Raw genomic sequence first — 15,993 nt, forward strand, 5'->3', positions numbered from 1 at the left:
ACCTGACGGTTTTGGAAAACTCCTTTGGCTGTGTCCTCGGGCAACACAGTGTGACTGGGAAGAGAGAACATCAATCTATTATCTGAGCAAAGAGTTTACCAGTTATGAAGCCAAATACACTTTGTTGGAAAGAACCTGCTGCGCTCTAACTTGGGTTGCTCAGAAGCTGAGGCATTACTTGTTAGCCTACACCACTTACCTCATTACCAGGTTGGATCCTCTGAAATACATATTCCAGAAGCCGATGCCCACAGGGAGGTTAGCGAAATGGCAGATACTGCTCACTGAGTTTGACATAGTCTATGTCACCCGCACGGCAATGAAAGCCCAAGCTTTAGCGGATCACCTAGCCGAAAACCCTGTTGATGATGAATACCAACCTTTGAGCACTTACTTTCCGGATGAAGAGGTAAACTCAATTGAGGTAACATCAGAAGACACCAATGCTTGGAAAATGTTCTTTGATGGAGCTGTGAACGCAAAAGGTGTTGGAATTGGGGCAATCTTGATCTCACCCACTGGTCAGCATTATCCAGCCACAGCCCGACTTCGGTTTTTCTGCACAAACAACACTGCCGAGTATGAAGCCTGCATTATGGGTATGAATATGGCAATCGACCAAAATGTCGAAGAATTGTTAATCATGGGAGATTCGGATCTGATTATCCGACAAGCTCAGGGAGAATGGGAAACTCGAGATGTCAAGCTTATTCCCTATAGGCAACATGTGGAAGATCTTAGCAGGCGGTTCAAGTCAGTCGAGTTCAGGTACATCCCTCGTTTTCACAATGAGTTAGCCGATGCGCTCGCTACTTTGGCCTCGATGTTGCCATACCCAGGCAATGCCCACATTGACCCGTTGGAAATCCAAATCCGAGAAAGGCACGGTTATTGCAATACGGTTGAGGCAGAACCGAATATTCAGCCATGGTATCATGATATCAAGAGATTTCTGAAAACTAAAGAATATCCTGAACAAGCCAGTGGAGACCAAAAGAGAACTATTAGACGGCTCGCAAGTGGTTTCTTCTTGAGCGGTGAGGTCTTATACAAAAGGACTCCAGATCTCAACTTGTTAAGATGTGTTGACGCCGAAGAGGCCGGAAGAATCATGTATGAAGTGCACGCAGGAGTGTGTGGACCCCACATGAACGGGTATGTTTTGGCAAAGAAAATCCTCCGAGCAGGCTATTATTGGATGACTATGGAAAAAGACTGCTTCAGTTTCGTCCGGAAATGTCATCAGTGTCAGGTGCACGGTGATCCGATTCATGCACCACCTACAGAACTGCATCCCATGTCAGCACCTTGGCCATTTGTTGCCTGGGGCATGGACGTCATTGGGCCAATCGAGCCAAAAGCTTCAAATGGGCATAGATTCATATTGGTCGCTATTGACTACTTCACGAAGTGGGTTGAAGCAATTACTCTCAAATCTGTCACCAAGAAAGCTGCGGTAGACTTTGTGCATTCTAATCTCATCTGCCGTTTCGGTATTCCTGCAACTATCATTACAGATAATGCTGCAAACTTGAATAGTCACTTGATGAGGGAGATATATGAGCAGTTTAAGATCACGCATCGAAATTCTACTCCTTATCGGCCCAAAGCCAACAGTGTCGTCGAAGCAGCAAACAAGAACATCAAAAAGATTTTGAGAAAGATGATTCAAAGTTCCAGGCAGTGGCATGAAAAGTTGCCGTTTGCTTTGTTGGGATACCGCACTACTGTGCGCACATCAGTCGGAGCAACCCCATATCTTTTGGTTTATGGCACTGAAGCCGTGATACCCGTAGAAGTTGAAATCCCTTCTCTTCGGATCATTGTTGAAGCTAAAATTGAAGACACTGAATGGGTCAAAACCCGTCTAGAACAGTTAACCCTGATTGATGAAAAACGAATGGCCGCAGTTTGCCACGGTCAGTTGTATCAACAAACAATGGCCCGTGCCTACAACAAGAAAGTGCGGCCTAGAAACTTTGAAGCGGGGCAACTCGTTTTAAGGCGTATTCTTCCCCATCATCAGGAAGCAAAAGGAAAGTTTGCTCCTAATTGGAAAGGCCCATACATTATCAGAAAATTGTTGCCAAAAGGGGCATTATATCTGGGAGACATTGAAGGAAATGACGCCGAAATAGCTGTAAATGCAGACGCAGTCAAAAGGTACTATGTCTAATCCTTCTGCAGCAATAACATTATCCGATTGGGATGACGAAGGCTTTCATTCTCGCTACCCCAAACACTCCAATCCTTTGCTAACCCTTTAAGCCGGTTACCTTTCTTTCATTACCCTCTTTGGAACTTGAAGATGTTTGTAAAAAAAAAATCAAAACAAAAGAAAAGAAAAAGAAAAGAAAAAACAACAAAAACAACAAAACAAATGTTTCCCTGAACTACGTTCGACTTAATTCCGAAAGGATACATAGGCAGCCTCTCTCTTGGGTTCAGTCACACCCGAAACAAAAATCCAATTTTCCCCAAAAGTGAAACTGGGGCAGATAATGGTTCGGCAATGATCCCGCCTGAACGGTTCCAAAGTTGTAATTCAACCCAAGTTCTTTTTACCCAAACCTTGTTCAAGCCCTTCGGATCAATCGGTGAAAGGTTTTCAAAATCAGAGAACGCAGTTGTTTGGACCCGATGCAATCAAGATGAGAGAAATAAAATGAGAGAGTCTTATCGGTGAAAACCCACGGGCACCATAAGTCGACGGTGAGCAGAGAAATTGAAAACGAGAGAGTCTTGTTAGTGAAAACTCGCAAAGAGCACTATAAGGTGACGGTGAGAAGAGAAATGAGAGAGGTCGATTGGCGAAAACCCGCAAAGGGCGCCGTTGATCAAAAAGAAGAAATCCCTCACCATCATTGGCGCTGAAAGAGTCCTGGCAAGATTTCTCGGGTGTAAAACACGGGTTGCAATGGGTTTATGAGAAGTTGGATAGTTGTGCAGATCGGGTATCCAGTCCAAGAAGCATGTCATGTCTATTGAAGTCTGCATGCACTCCAGATAAGTCCTTCTTTCCTCCCCGAAAGGGACACTTCTCCTTAAATTCACCTTCTTGTCCTTTGTTTACTTTTCTTTGAATTTTTCGGCTTAACTTGTTCCGAAAAGAAACGGTGGCAAGATTGGTTTTACAGGGTTTGCTTAATAAAGCCAAGTCCAAAGAAGAGTGCCCAGCCTCAGCGGGTGCATCAAGTCGATCCCGACTGGCCATGATGGCCGATGCTCTGAAATCAAAGTTATTGAAAATAAAAAGAAATCCAAAGTCAAAAGCCCATAGAGGCAGAATAAGGTGAAAGGGCCAAAGCCCCACACAGGTGAACCGTCATGTGAAATTTTGGAAAGTTGAGTTCCTCGGTTTTAGGAGAGAGATTAACCTTCAGAAAAGCCAGCAAGCAGCAGAGGTTCTCACCAAAAGAGTTGGGCCAAGATCAAGTGATCAAAAATAATCAAGGCCACAAAACCAACCACCGTTTCAAACTAACAATTGTTCTTTGTTTGAAAATTTTGAAACAGGAGCAATCTAAAGCAACCGTGCAAGAAGCAGGTGCAACCAAAAAAGGAAAAAGAAATGCACAAGTGCTAGAAACAGCTTTGCAGCAACAATCCATAAAAAGGAAAGTCCCCTCCGAGTTTTTTTTCCGCATTTACTCATTCCATAAAATAAAATAAAAAAGAAAAAAGAAAACAAAATGAAAAAAAAAAGATTAAAAAAAATGGTAGCTTAGGACCCCAATCTCTATTTTTACGCTTTTCCAACCTAGGGCTCCAATCCCTATTTGAGATTTTTAGACATAGGGCCTCCATTCCCTAGTCGCATTTTGCCAACATAGGGCTCCAATCCCTAGTTGAGATTTTTAGACATAGGGCCTCCATTCCCTAGTCGCCTTTTGCCAACATAGGGCTCCAATCCCTAGTTGAGATTATTTTTAGACATAGGGTCTCCGAGATTTTTAGACATAGGGTCTCCATTCCCTAGTCGCATTTTGCCAACATAGGGCTCCAATCCCTAGTTGAGATTTTTAGACTTTTGCCAACATAGGGCTCCAATCCCTAGTTCGAGATTTTAGACATAGGGCCTCCGATTCCCTAGTCGCCTTTTGCCAACATTAGGGCTCCAATCCCTAGTTGAGATTTTTAGACATAGGGCCTCCATTCCCTAGTCGCCTTTTGCCAACCTAGGGCTCCAATCCCTAGTTGAGATTTTTAGACATAGGGCCTCCATTCCCTAGTCGGCTTTTATCCAACATAGGGCTCCAGTCCCTAGTTGATATTTTTAGACATAAGGCCTCCATTCCCAAGTCGTCTTTTGCCAACATAGTGCTCCAATCCCTAGTTGAGATTTTTAGACATAGGGCCTCCATTCCCTAGTCGCCTTTTTCCAACATAGGGCTCCAATCCCTAGTTGAGATTTTTAGACATAGGGCCTCCATTCCCTAGTCGCCTTTTGCCAACATAGGGCTCCAATCCCTAGTTGAGATTTTTAGACATAGGGCCTCCATTCCCTAGTCGCCTTTTGCCAACCTAGGGCTCCAATCCCTAGTTGAGATTTTTAGACATAGGGCCTCCATTCCCTAGTCGCCTTTTGCCAACATAGGGCTCCAATCCCTAGTTGAGATTTTAGACATAGGGCCTCCATTCCCTAGTCGCCTTTTGCCAACATAGGGCTCCAATCCCTAGTTGAGATTTTTAGACATAGGGCCTCCATTCCCTAGTCGCCTTTTGCCAACATAGGGCTCCAATCCCTAGTTGAGATTTTAGACATAGGGCCTCCATTCCCTAGTCGCCTTTTGCCAACTAGGGATTGGAGGGCCTCCATTCCCTAGTCGCCTTTTGCCAACATAGGGCTCCAATCCCTAGTTGAGATTTTTAGACATAGGGCCTCCATTCCCTAGTCGCCTTTTGCCAACCTAGGGCTCCAATCCCTAGTTGAGAGTTTTAGACATAAGGCCTTCATTCCCTAGTCGCCTTTTGCCAACATAGGGCTCCAATCCCTAGTTGAGATTTTTAGACATAGGGCCTCCATTCCCTAGTCGCCTTTTGCCAACATAGGGCTCCAATCCCTATTTGAGATTTTTAGACATAGGGCCTCCATTCCCTAGTCGCCTTTTGCCAACATAGGGCTCCAATCCCTAGTTGAGATTTTTTAGACATAGGGCCTCCATTCCCCAGTCGCCTTTTGCCAACATAGGGCTCCAATCCCTAGTTGAGTTTTTTAGATATAGGGCCTCCATTCCCTAGTTGCCTTTTGCCAACTTAGGGCTCCAATCCCTAGTTGAGATTTTTAGACATAGGGCCTCCATTCCCTAGTCACCTTTTGCCAACATAGGGCTCCAATCCCTATTTGAAATTTTTAGAAATAGGGCCTCCATTCCATAGTCGCCTTTTCCTCCTAAAGACACACCATCCTTATTTTATCGCTTTCAAAAAAAAAGTTTAGATCTTAGTTACAAATAACTCACGAAATTTTCCTAGTGAAAATTGGGGCAAAAAAATTTCGTTCGTTTGTTTGTTTTGGTGTCTGAGCAGGTTTGACTTCGAGGAACAGGGTTCGAGACGACCAAAAGAATGAGTCTCAATCCAAAATAAAGAAAAGAAGAAAAAGAGCAAAAAGAAATGGACTCAAAGGGCTGAAGTGGAGAAGGATGCGGACTGCTCAAGATATGATTGAAGTCACAGGCTTCGCGTGTCCCACCTTGATCTAAAGCTGAAGAATGAACCAGCGGTTTACAGCTAATGAGCATCAAGATTCAGATCGGAGTCTGCAGCAAGAGCCAGCCAAGACTCAAGATCAAGCCTCAAGAGATTTATAGATAGGAATCTTGTAACTCGTTGCTGATAGGCTTAGCTAGTTTAGCTTTTTATTTTCCATTTTGGTGTAATAAGGAGTTCAGCAAGCAGTAGCAGCAACAGCAACAGTAAAATCACCGGTTCCCGGTAGTCCCAGCTACCAAAACTTCCAGAACTACACTGACCTGATTCCTTTATAGCCAAGGATATGTAGGCAACCTCTGAAGCAAGGTTCGGTCAGACTCTTTTCAAAAAATGCTTCTCATGGAGTTTCAAACGGGCAAAAAACCCTCATAATTGCTCATTTTATCTTTGCCCGAAAACCCTTCGTGTCTCCGAGCAAAGAGAGGTAGCTGTGAGCACATGATTTTTGCCACACATGAATTACTCCTACAGAATTCCAAAGAATTCAAGTTTTCTTTTAATTGTTTGTTATTTTAGGAATTATTGTAGAATTTTTCTAATTATTTGCATTTTTTGTGTGCATGTTTAATTTTATTTAATTCATGAAAAATACAAAAATACATTGCATTTGCATTTAGGACTTAATTTTATATTTTAGATTAATTAGTAAATTAATTTGTTTGACAAAAATAGAAAAATCACAAAAAATAACTCATTTTTGCATTTTTTATTTTTAGCTTTGAATTTTGTATTTTTCTTTTAATTTGATAATTAATTAGTTGTTGTAAATATTATTTAGAGTAATTAATCTAATTTGGAGGATAATTTGGTTTAGGAATTAATTTAGGTTTTTATTTTTAATTTGAAAAGAAAAAGAATTTTGAAATAAAAAGAGAAGGAAAAGAAATGAAAGAAGTCTGATTTTTTGGGCCAAATCCATTAAATTCCCCAGGCCCAAATGAATTTTGCCAGTACCCGTTCAAAAATAGGCCCAAACCCGTGTCCCTTAACCCGGTCCGCCCCACAAATAACTAAACGACCCCGTTTCCTATCCTCAATCGGAGCCGTTGATCTCGCCTAATCAAGCGGACGAGAACCGATCCATGTGACAGTATAAAACTATCCTAAAGCCTTACCCCCCCCCCCCGTCTCATCTCCCTCACTTCTCATCTTCCTCTTCAGAAATCACCTCTAACCCTAGCGCCGCCCTTGAATTCTCCACTCGCCGGCCGGCGACGCCACCTCCAACCAGCCCCATATTCACACCCCAAACCCCTATGGCCTCCTCTTTCCCAATCCCCAACCAATTTCCCTCGAATCTTTCCAGAACTCTTCGAATCTTGAATCAAGTTCGAAACCCTAAAATCCCAAATCGCCTCACCTTTGAATCTGTGCATGCAAGCTTAATCCCCCGAGTTTCCTGAGTTTCTCAAAGTCGATTTAACACAAAGCAATGATATTCGCTTGTTCTTGACCAAGAACAAGCGGTTAGCATTATTTTCGTTTAAATCAAAATATCCAGTGTTATTTCGAGGTTAATCGGTAAGTTTTCTTCATTTTTCTATCCATGTTGTGTTATTTCATTTCCCTTCCTCTTCTTTTCTTCTCATTTTCTGGAAGTAGACTGAAAATTTACCAAGGTTCTGAACCTAGGTTTTCCTTTCTAGATTGATTCATGTCTGTATTTGTTCCGTCTGCTTTTCAGTTTTCTGAATTTTTTTTTTTTAAAAAAATCTTTCATTGATTCCGTTTGGTTTATTCATCTCCGTTTAAGTTTCTGATTTTTTAGTTTAGTCGTAAATTAGCTTAATTAGATGTTGTTTGATTTGGTCATCTAGCTTAATTTTAGTTTTATTTATATTAGTTAAAAGTCAGTCAAACCTTTAGTGTTAAAAACATTCAAATGTTTCTTTTCCTGTTTCTCATTGATTCATTAAAATTGGTTTCTGACTTTGATTTGGGCTTTGGGATTAATTCTGACCCACTTTCAAGGGGCAGCCCATTCATTGTGTTTTGGGTCTTGGGTCAATTTGACCCGTTTGGTTCCTGAAGTAAAAACAGGGGGTTTAAGGGTTAATTTAGGAATTTTAGGTTAAGGAATCTTGTATAACTGACTGGGGAAGCTTCCTGGAAGGTGGGTTTGGGGCTGATTTTGAAAAACTGATTTTTAATTAAGGGTACAGTAGCAAAAACAAAAATTCCAAAGGGAGTAAAAGGCAAAAGTCTGAACTCATTCTGCTGCCCTAAAACTTCCCTATAAAGGCATTGTTTCTTCACTCTCAAGTCAAAATTTTCAGAGATTGAAAAACACTGAAAAAGAAAACGGCTGAGCTTTGGAAAACTTCGAAAGAACACTGAAAATTCCCTGCATTTCTTTGGTCCAAATTGGTTTAATTCTGCCTTAAAACTTCATAGTTAATCAGAGTGTTTTTGAGACTCCAAAGTTTGTTGTTCATTTGGATTCTCTACTGGTTTGAAGAAGCTGGTTTTTATTTGGTATTGCTGGGTGGAAAATGTTTTGAGTTTGGGGTTAAAAGTTTAGTTTGAGCTGTTGATTTTGGTACTGTTACATTGTTGTTTTGCTGCTGCTGTTTCCTCCTAATCTCAAGCTTTTATTCTGGTTTATTTTGCTGTATTCAGGTACATGTTTCTGGATCCTACTTAATGTGAGGCTCGATTTGAAGTATGAAATTGAAATATGGAGCTTTAAACATAGCCTCAACTCACTTGCTCATAATTTAGCTTTACTTTCTGAATTACGTGGTTCTGATTTGTCTGATGCATTGTATTTTGCCTGGGCTACTGACAGTACTCTCTTAAGAGCTGTATTTGGTCTGTATTTAGCATGGAATTTAATTTTCTGTCAAGTATCTTACAGCTAGATGTTGGTTTTGACAACTGAACTCTTATCATTGTATCTGATTTCGGACTATTATGATGGAAACTTGATGAACAACCTGCTTAGTCGAATTTGTAGCTAAATTCTGCATTCAACCATGGTAAATAGTGTAATTTGGACTGCATTTGAACTCTCTCTGTCTTGTATTTCATTTGGACTGTTATAACATGTTTGTGGTACACAAATAACACTTTATTTCATGAACTTGACCACTGAATGGTTCTTAAGTTAGTAGTTAGTATACAGTCATTTTGAATAAGGAAAATAGTCTAGGCTATTACTTTGAGAGTCAAGTCATGCACTGATTCACTTCTGGGTTGCTTATAAGCATGTTTAAGTTGGGATTGATGTTTAAATTCAGAAGTGTTCACCTGACAGTCTCATGAGTTTTGATTTGCATTTATATGTTTTGAAGAGGGTTTGATTAAAGTTGAAATCTCACACGAAATGTCAATTGAGTTAGCTGGAAATTGAGTCGAATATGACTGTTGTGTAGTTTGTGCATTGTTGAAAGCCAGCTGGGCTCGTGTTGATGCCTTTGATTTTTGGATACTTTTACGTGCCATGAGACTCGATCTCGAGTCCAACATTCTCTAATCCCCTAGTTCTTGAAAGATTTGGCCCCTGATTTGGGCCTAAATCTTGAGGCCACCTGAAATGGGAATTGCAGGCCTCATTATGCTTGGGCCAGCCTCTCTAATTTCTCATTTAATTGTTGTTGATGGCTCAAGCCATTGGCTAAATAATTAAAATTATTTCTCTTTTAAGCCAAGCCTTTTTTTAGTTAGCTTGAACATTAGTTTAGAATAAAATTCCAATGTTTTTAGTCTTTAATTAATTAGTTTCCTTCAATTAGTTCGAGGTGTGCCATATTTGCCAAACATATAATTTATGGCCCTCAAAGTTTAGTTCGAACTTCCTTTAAAATTAAATTCGAGGCGTGCCATGCCAAATAAAATTTCAAAATCCACGGCCCTCACTTAATTAATTTTAACCCTTTAGAAATCGAGGTGTGCCATTAGTTGAATTTTCCATGGCCCTCGCAAACTTGAAAGTGCGTAGTGCTTTAGGCGCGCTATTTAAATTAATTTCCTTAAACTCGGGTGTGCATTTCATATGACCTAACTCCAATTCTCAACAACTTTAAATAAAATATGCCGTGGACCGCGGGTGCATTTCACGTGACGTGGTTCAAGACGTGTTTTAGATAACGTTGAATCTTCCTAAAATTAATTAAAAGCGGCTAATAAGTTAAAAATATACCATAGGCTAAAACATGTATTAAAATCAGATAATAGGCCAATTATCATAGTTTAAGCGACCGTGCTAGAACCACGAAATCCGGGGATGCCTAACACCTTCCCCGGGTTAACAGAATTCCTTATTCAGAATTTCTGATTCGCAGACTTCAAAAGGAAAGTCGAAATTTTCCTCGATTTGGGATTAAAAATAGACCGGTGACTTGGGACACCAAATAAACTATCCCAAGTGGCGACTCTGATAAATAAATAATACCATTTCGAATAATGTCACTTAAAGTGGAAAAACTCCCATATACCCGCCATCGGGTGATAAAAAGGGGGTGTGACAACCAACATTTAAAAAAAATTATGTAGGCTGCCAATGTTAGTGCAGATATTTTGTTCCTCTTCCACGGCATCTAACAAGTAATAAGGATAGAACTTGGCTTAATTTAAGAGGGTTTGGTTTGGGAAGGGGGTGAATGAATGAATAATGTCAATGCCTCAGTAGCTATGTAAAATCCATCAACGTATATGTTGTTGAATTATTGTAAAGATAAAGCACAATTCAACAAAAAGAAGATGCTGTCTACAAATTTCTTGATGATATACTTTCTTATATTGACTGCTCTTGGTATGGCCCTAGAAACCCAATTCTTTTAATTTGAAAAAGATAGGCTCCAATTATGTTAGTAAACAGATATGAAAAGTATTTACCTGGAACGACACATCGTGTTTAAAAATATTTTTGTTTGAGAAGATGCGGTAAATGATTATTTTCTGCTAGTATGTATTGTTCATTGTTTATGCTTGACCTTGTTTTATAATCTGTGCTCTTTATGTAGGCTTACATTGGAAAGGAGTTTGAGGTACATAATTTCTCTTTCACATCGTTGAATCGACTTATGCCTCTTTCATGTCTTGCTTGCTTACAGCTTTGATCATTCTCTGCCTTCTGGTATTTCATCAAATTCCTGAGAATAGCAATGCCACAGTTTTCGTTGATGTACTCTTACATGACCATGTTTGATGCTTGATTCATTGGGCTATAACGTGTTAGATTTTTTTCCGACATCTGCACCATATCTTGATTTCTATATGCAGGTGAAGTTGAGGGAGATGAAACCTGGGACTTTGTCTCAAGAACTGAAAGAGGCTCTTGGTATGCCCGAAGGCACTCCTCCTCCTTGGCTGATCAATATGCAGGTAAGTTAGCATAAATTGAATTGCTGTTTTATTGCGGGTGATCATTTTTGTTCCCCTTAAGTCTCTTGTCTTCTTGTTAGTTCGCGTTGCTAATACTTTTCTTCAACTCGCAATTTTCTGTTGCAGAGATATGGTCCTCCACCCTCTTATCCTCAATTGAAGATTCCTGGACTCAATGCTCCTATTCCACCAGGAGCCAAGTTTGGCTATCACCCTGGAGGTTGGGGTAAACCGCCTGTTGATGAAGTAAGTTTCAAAACCTTTCAGTTTATTGGAACCTTTTATATCCTCCGTATTACGTTGTGAAAGATGGTGTCTGTTGCTGTAATTGTTTATTTTTCTTGACACTTTTTTCCCTTATTTGTTTGACATAGTATGGGCGCCCTTTATATGGAGATGTCTTTGGTGTGTTGCAACAAGACCAGCCCAGCTATGAGGTATCCCTACTTGTATTATCTTTGCTGGAGTTATTTCTTTCTGGAAGTAAGTTCCTGGGGTAAGATTTTGCTTCAAAGGTAGTTCCGGACCAACTAAAATGCAAATCATTACCTTTAAATAATTATGTATTTTTGGAAATGCGCCATTTTTTTTTGGTAATTAAGTAATTTTATTTACCAAGGGAAAATATATGTACAAGCAAAACAAAGCCCATAAAGTTGGACATCTCCAACTTTTTACATTCATCTTCTCTTCCTCCTTATCCCCTTAGTTACAAAAATAGACAGAATTTAACTGAGGAAAGAAATTCATCCTTCTCAATTGCCCCGCAAGTTTTCGATCCCACTGTCCCCTGCAATGAACATCTTGTGTTATTAATCTGCTTAGAACTTCAACACTTCTCGACTTCTTTTGGAAGATTCTTAAGTTCCGCTCTTGCCATAAGTAGTACACACATCCTGTCATTGTTAATCTGTAAATTCCAGCTTTAGTATCCTTTCCATTTGCATTCGTAATTGTCCATTCTAGTTCTTGATTCCATCCCATTGGCCCTCTGATTATTTCCATCCATGTAAGCATTTTTCCCCATAGGGCAGCAGAGAAGCTCGGTCATCACACCCCACTTTGCTAATCTATCTCTAGTATATAGCCTCCCCAGTGCTGCCAATTGTAGTGTGAATATCCATTTAGGATATCCTGAATTGTTGCATATTAGTCTCTTCCAACTCACCTTTGGATAATCTCCTCTAAGTTTGTTGTATATCTTCTTGATTGAGAGGTGACTGGTCTTCAAGATGTCTTCATATAAGTATCCTGCTTTCTCCAAGGTATCCTTTGCCTTCATCACCTTTTTAACCATCCAGAACGCTTGTAGAGGGTCACACCCCCAAATATGTTTACCCTTCACATAGTAGCTATGAACCCATTGTATCCAAAGTCTATCCTTCTTTTGGCACAGGTTCCAGAAATGCTTGCATATTGCAGCTTTATTCCATAGGCATATATCAATGACATTGAACCCTCCCGCTGACTTAGGATAGCACACATTATCCCATGATAGTGATGCCTTCTTTGTCATCTCATTGTCTCCGGTCCAAAGATACCTTCTGCATATAGATTCAATCACATTAAGTACCAACTCAAATCTTTTGAAACTTACCAGAGGTGTTGGTAACCATGAATAGTTCCGAAGTAGCTAAGAAACATCACATGTAGGAGTGCTTGATAGTTCATGAGTTTTTATGAAATTCAAGTATGTGATCCTTGTAATTAGTATAGCCATGTGTTCTTGGATCCTGTTTTTTGCTTGATGAGTCTCTAATTACGTTCGTTGTGCCATTTATGGTCATGCTTAGGATGAATCTGTTGATAAGACTAAGCATTGGGGTGACTTGGAGGAAGAGGAAGAAGAGGAGGAAGAGGAAGCAATCCTTATGTTTTTTCAATTAAGACTATAGAAAACTTGTATTAGCTCAAACTGTCACTGTTCCCTTAATTTTCTATTCTCCTTTGTAATCTGTACATGCACTGTGGAAGCAATCCTTATGTTTTTTAAATTACATTTGAGGTATCACATCTCAATGTTTGTTTGCTTGTTCATGTAGCACTCCAACTGGAGTTGAGACTCCCGATGTTATTGACCTTCGGAAGCAGCAGAGGAAGGAGCCTGAGAAGCCTCTCTACCAGGTGAGAGCACTATATGTGGCTCCCGTTTCTTGCATTCTAATAGACAAATGTTATCTCCTTGTCAAGAAACTCATTTCATATGCTTGTTTTTGAAGGTGCTTGAAGAGAAAGAAGAAAAGGTAGCTCCAGGAACTCTTCTTGGAACAACTCATACGTAAGTACTTGTTTAAGCTTCTGCAGAAAGTTGTTTCTGGCACCTCTCCTTTTTCTCCACTGTGTGACTGTTTTTACTTTGGTCGTACAGGTGTGTGATTAACACTGGCACTCAAGACAAGACTGCTGCCAAAAGGGTAAATGTTTTTGTCCTCTCTCCTCATATGCTGCATTTACATGCAAATTTCATGTGGTACTCGTTAACTTTATGAATTGTTGCGAGTTGACTTTATGAACTGTTGAATGCAGAAAGCAGTGCATTATGATTGTTCTGTTGTTATCCTTCATGTGAAATTCTCACAGGAGTGAAGTGTCCTCGTCCTATTTATGGTGTTATTTAAACCCCGGTTATGAAGTTGTATTATTAGAGTTTATGTGTCCGCAGGTGTGGATTGTTCTCATCCTGTCGTTTGGGCCATATTTTCCCTGAGTATTTGACAGTAGTTTGTTGTTTGTGAACTTGATGCTATGAGCAGAGGATTTCCCTTGGGGTTTCATTTGGCTTCCATAATTATATTTTGCATCTGATTGATCTTGTTCTGCTTATGTTGAGGTTTAGTGATTGTGTGATGCTTGTGGAAGGTGGAAAGAATGTATTTTCATTGGTAGAAAATATGGTGGAAATCGTTTTTTTTTCTTTCTAAAAAGTATTTGGTACCTAAGTGGAAATGCATGAATTGAACACCATGATATGCCTCCACAAGATATCTTGTTATTTCTTTGCGCGATATCGGATTCAGTAATTCATGATTGTTGCTGTTTGGTGCCAATTCTGTTATTTTCTTTTCTGGGGACACGTTGATTAGAATTTTGACGTAATTGCTTGAAATCTCCATTGCAGGTCGATCTGCTTAAAGGTCAGAAATCAGATAGAGTTGATGTTACTTTGGCACCTGAAGAGTTGGAACTGATGGAAAAATGTCCTCCCAGCCAAGTGAGTAGCAACATTATAAATACTGTGCAAGTGGACTTCATATGATTTTTTGCGAAATTTGTTGAAAACTTTCTATGCTTTTTTATAGATACGAGTAAGCTAGAGAAGAGGAGAAGTTGCGTAGTCAGAGAGAGGATTTCAGTGACATGGTAGTAGAGGTATAGCTGTGGCAAAGCTTGTTTATAATGGACTAATATTTCAGCTTGATGCTTGAACTTGAACATAAAAAATTTCTTTTGCCTAGCCGAATTTACTCCTGTGAGCAAAAAGTGGTGATCAAGACGTGCAGTTTGCTTCCTAGCGGAGGCAAAAATATTGGGTGATTACTTCCGACCTGTCTAAGCCTTTGGTGGATAGAATTACGTGATACTTGTGTTGGTGGGAGGTAGCAGGTACCTTATGGAATTAGTCGAGGTACGCGCAAGCTTGCACGGATATCATGGTTATCAAAAGAAAAAGTACTGCCTTAGCCTCTGCCTGCCTTGGATTATCATATATTCGTTTTGCAAAGCTGGAATTATTCATTCATTGTTCTCTCTTAAGTGGTCCAGCAACAGTAGTTAAGCACATCCATCTTGAGTTATAATGATTTGTCATAACTTGAGATAAGACATGTTTTGGCATTCATCAGAATTTGTGATGATGTCCATGACTGGTGGTCAAGTTCCGACCTACAAACTATATTTTGCAAAACATAATTAAACATGGACAAAACTCAAACAGTAACACTAATTGATCCTACTTGTGCAAATCTTCCTGGATTTGTCCATTGGGTTATGCTATTATCGAGTCCAAAAAGCATGCGTACCATGTAAATTTGTATTTTTTATCTGATATAACACTCTAGTTTTGTCTCCCTTTCTGATGTAAAATTTGCCTAAAGGTCATGTGCGCCCATTCTTTTTATAGTGCTCCGTGTATATATATTTGTAACAAGAATCCTGTTTCTATGTTTGGATGTTTGAATGTTGGAGCGGCAAACAGGCGGGTCGGGCTGGATATGGTTCGGGTTGAAAACGGATAATGAAAAAACGGATAAGTTATCCGACCCGACCCGTATTTACGGATAGAAAACGGGTTAACTGGCGGATAATATGAGTAACCATATTATCCATGACATCTTGAATATGATCACTTTTGGGAGAATTCCTAGTCTCCCAAGCTTGGAGGAACTCCCAATTTGAGGTTTTACAAATGTAAACCCATTAGTTATCCATTGGTTACTCATTGGTTATCCATTTTCTAAATGGATAATATGGTTCTTATCCATGTTTGACCCATTTTTAAAAAATTTATTATCCAAGCCATTATTTAGTGGATAATATGGGTGGTTAAGTATTTATTTTAACCATTTTGCCACCCCTACTTGAATGTTTACTTACTTCCTCTGTCTCAATTTTATGTATACTTTTATTTTTAGTCTTACCCCAAAAAGAATGTTCTTTCTATATTTATAATTAATTCAAATTCTTTTAGACCCTTAATAAAATAATTTATAACCACAAAAATTGGGACATAGAAAGCATATTGGTTGAGAACGAAGAGCAGAAATTGAGCGTGCTTGTCGATCATCCAGTTTGCACCATGACATTAAATTACATAAAGATCTAGTCAATAAAAAGACATAAGACAAGGAAAAATAGTATTCCTTTCGTTTCAAAAAAATGAACTTATTATTATTTGGGGAGTCAAACATGGTTCTCTTTAACTATACTTTTTCTAAATAGTCTTTAAATATTTTG

The 15,993-nt window shown here is 39.5% G+C and overlaps 1 pseudogene; it reads left to right on the forward strand.

Annotated features, from left to right (window-relative positions):
* The first annotated feature begins 319 nt into the window (after nucleotides 1-319).
* LOC109212553 lies at nucleotides 320-15,144 on the forward strand (annotated as a pseudogene).
* Nucleotides 15,145-15,993: the final 849 nt, after the last annotated feature.

This window comes from Nicotiana attenuata, unplaced genomic scaffold (assembly GCF_001879085.1).
Source record: "Nicotiana attenuata strain UT unplaced genomic scaffold, NIATTr2, whole genome shotgun sequence".
NCBI classification, from domain to species: Eukaryota; Viridiplantae; Streptophyta; class Magnoliopsida; order Solanales; family Solanaceae; genus Nicotiana; species Nicotiana attenuata.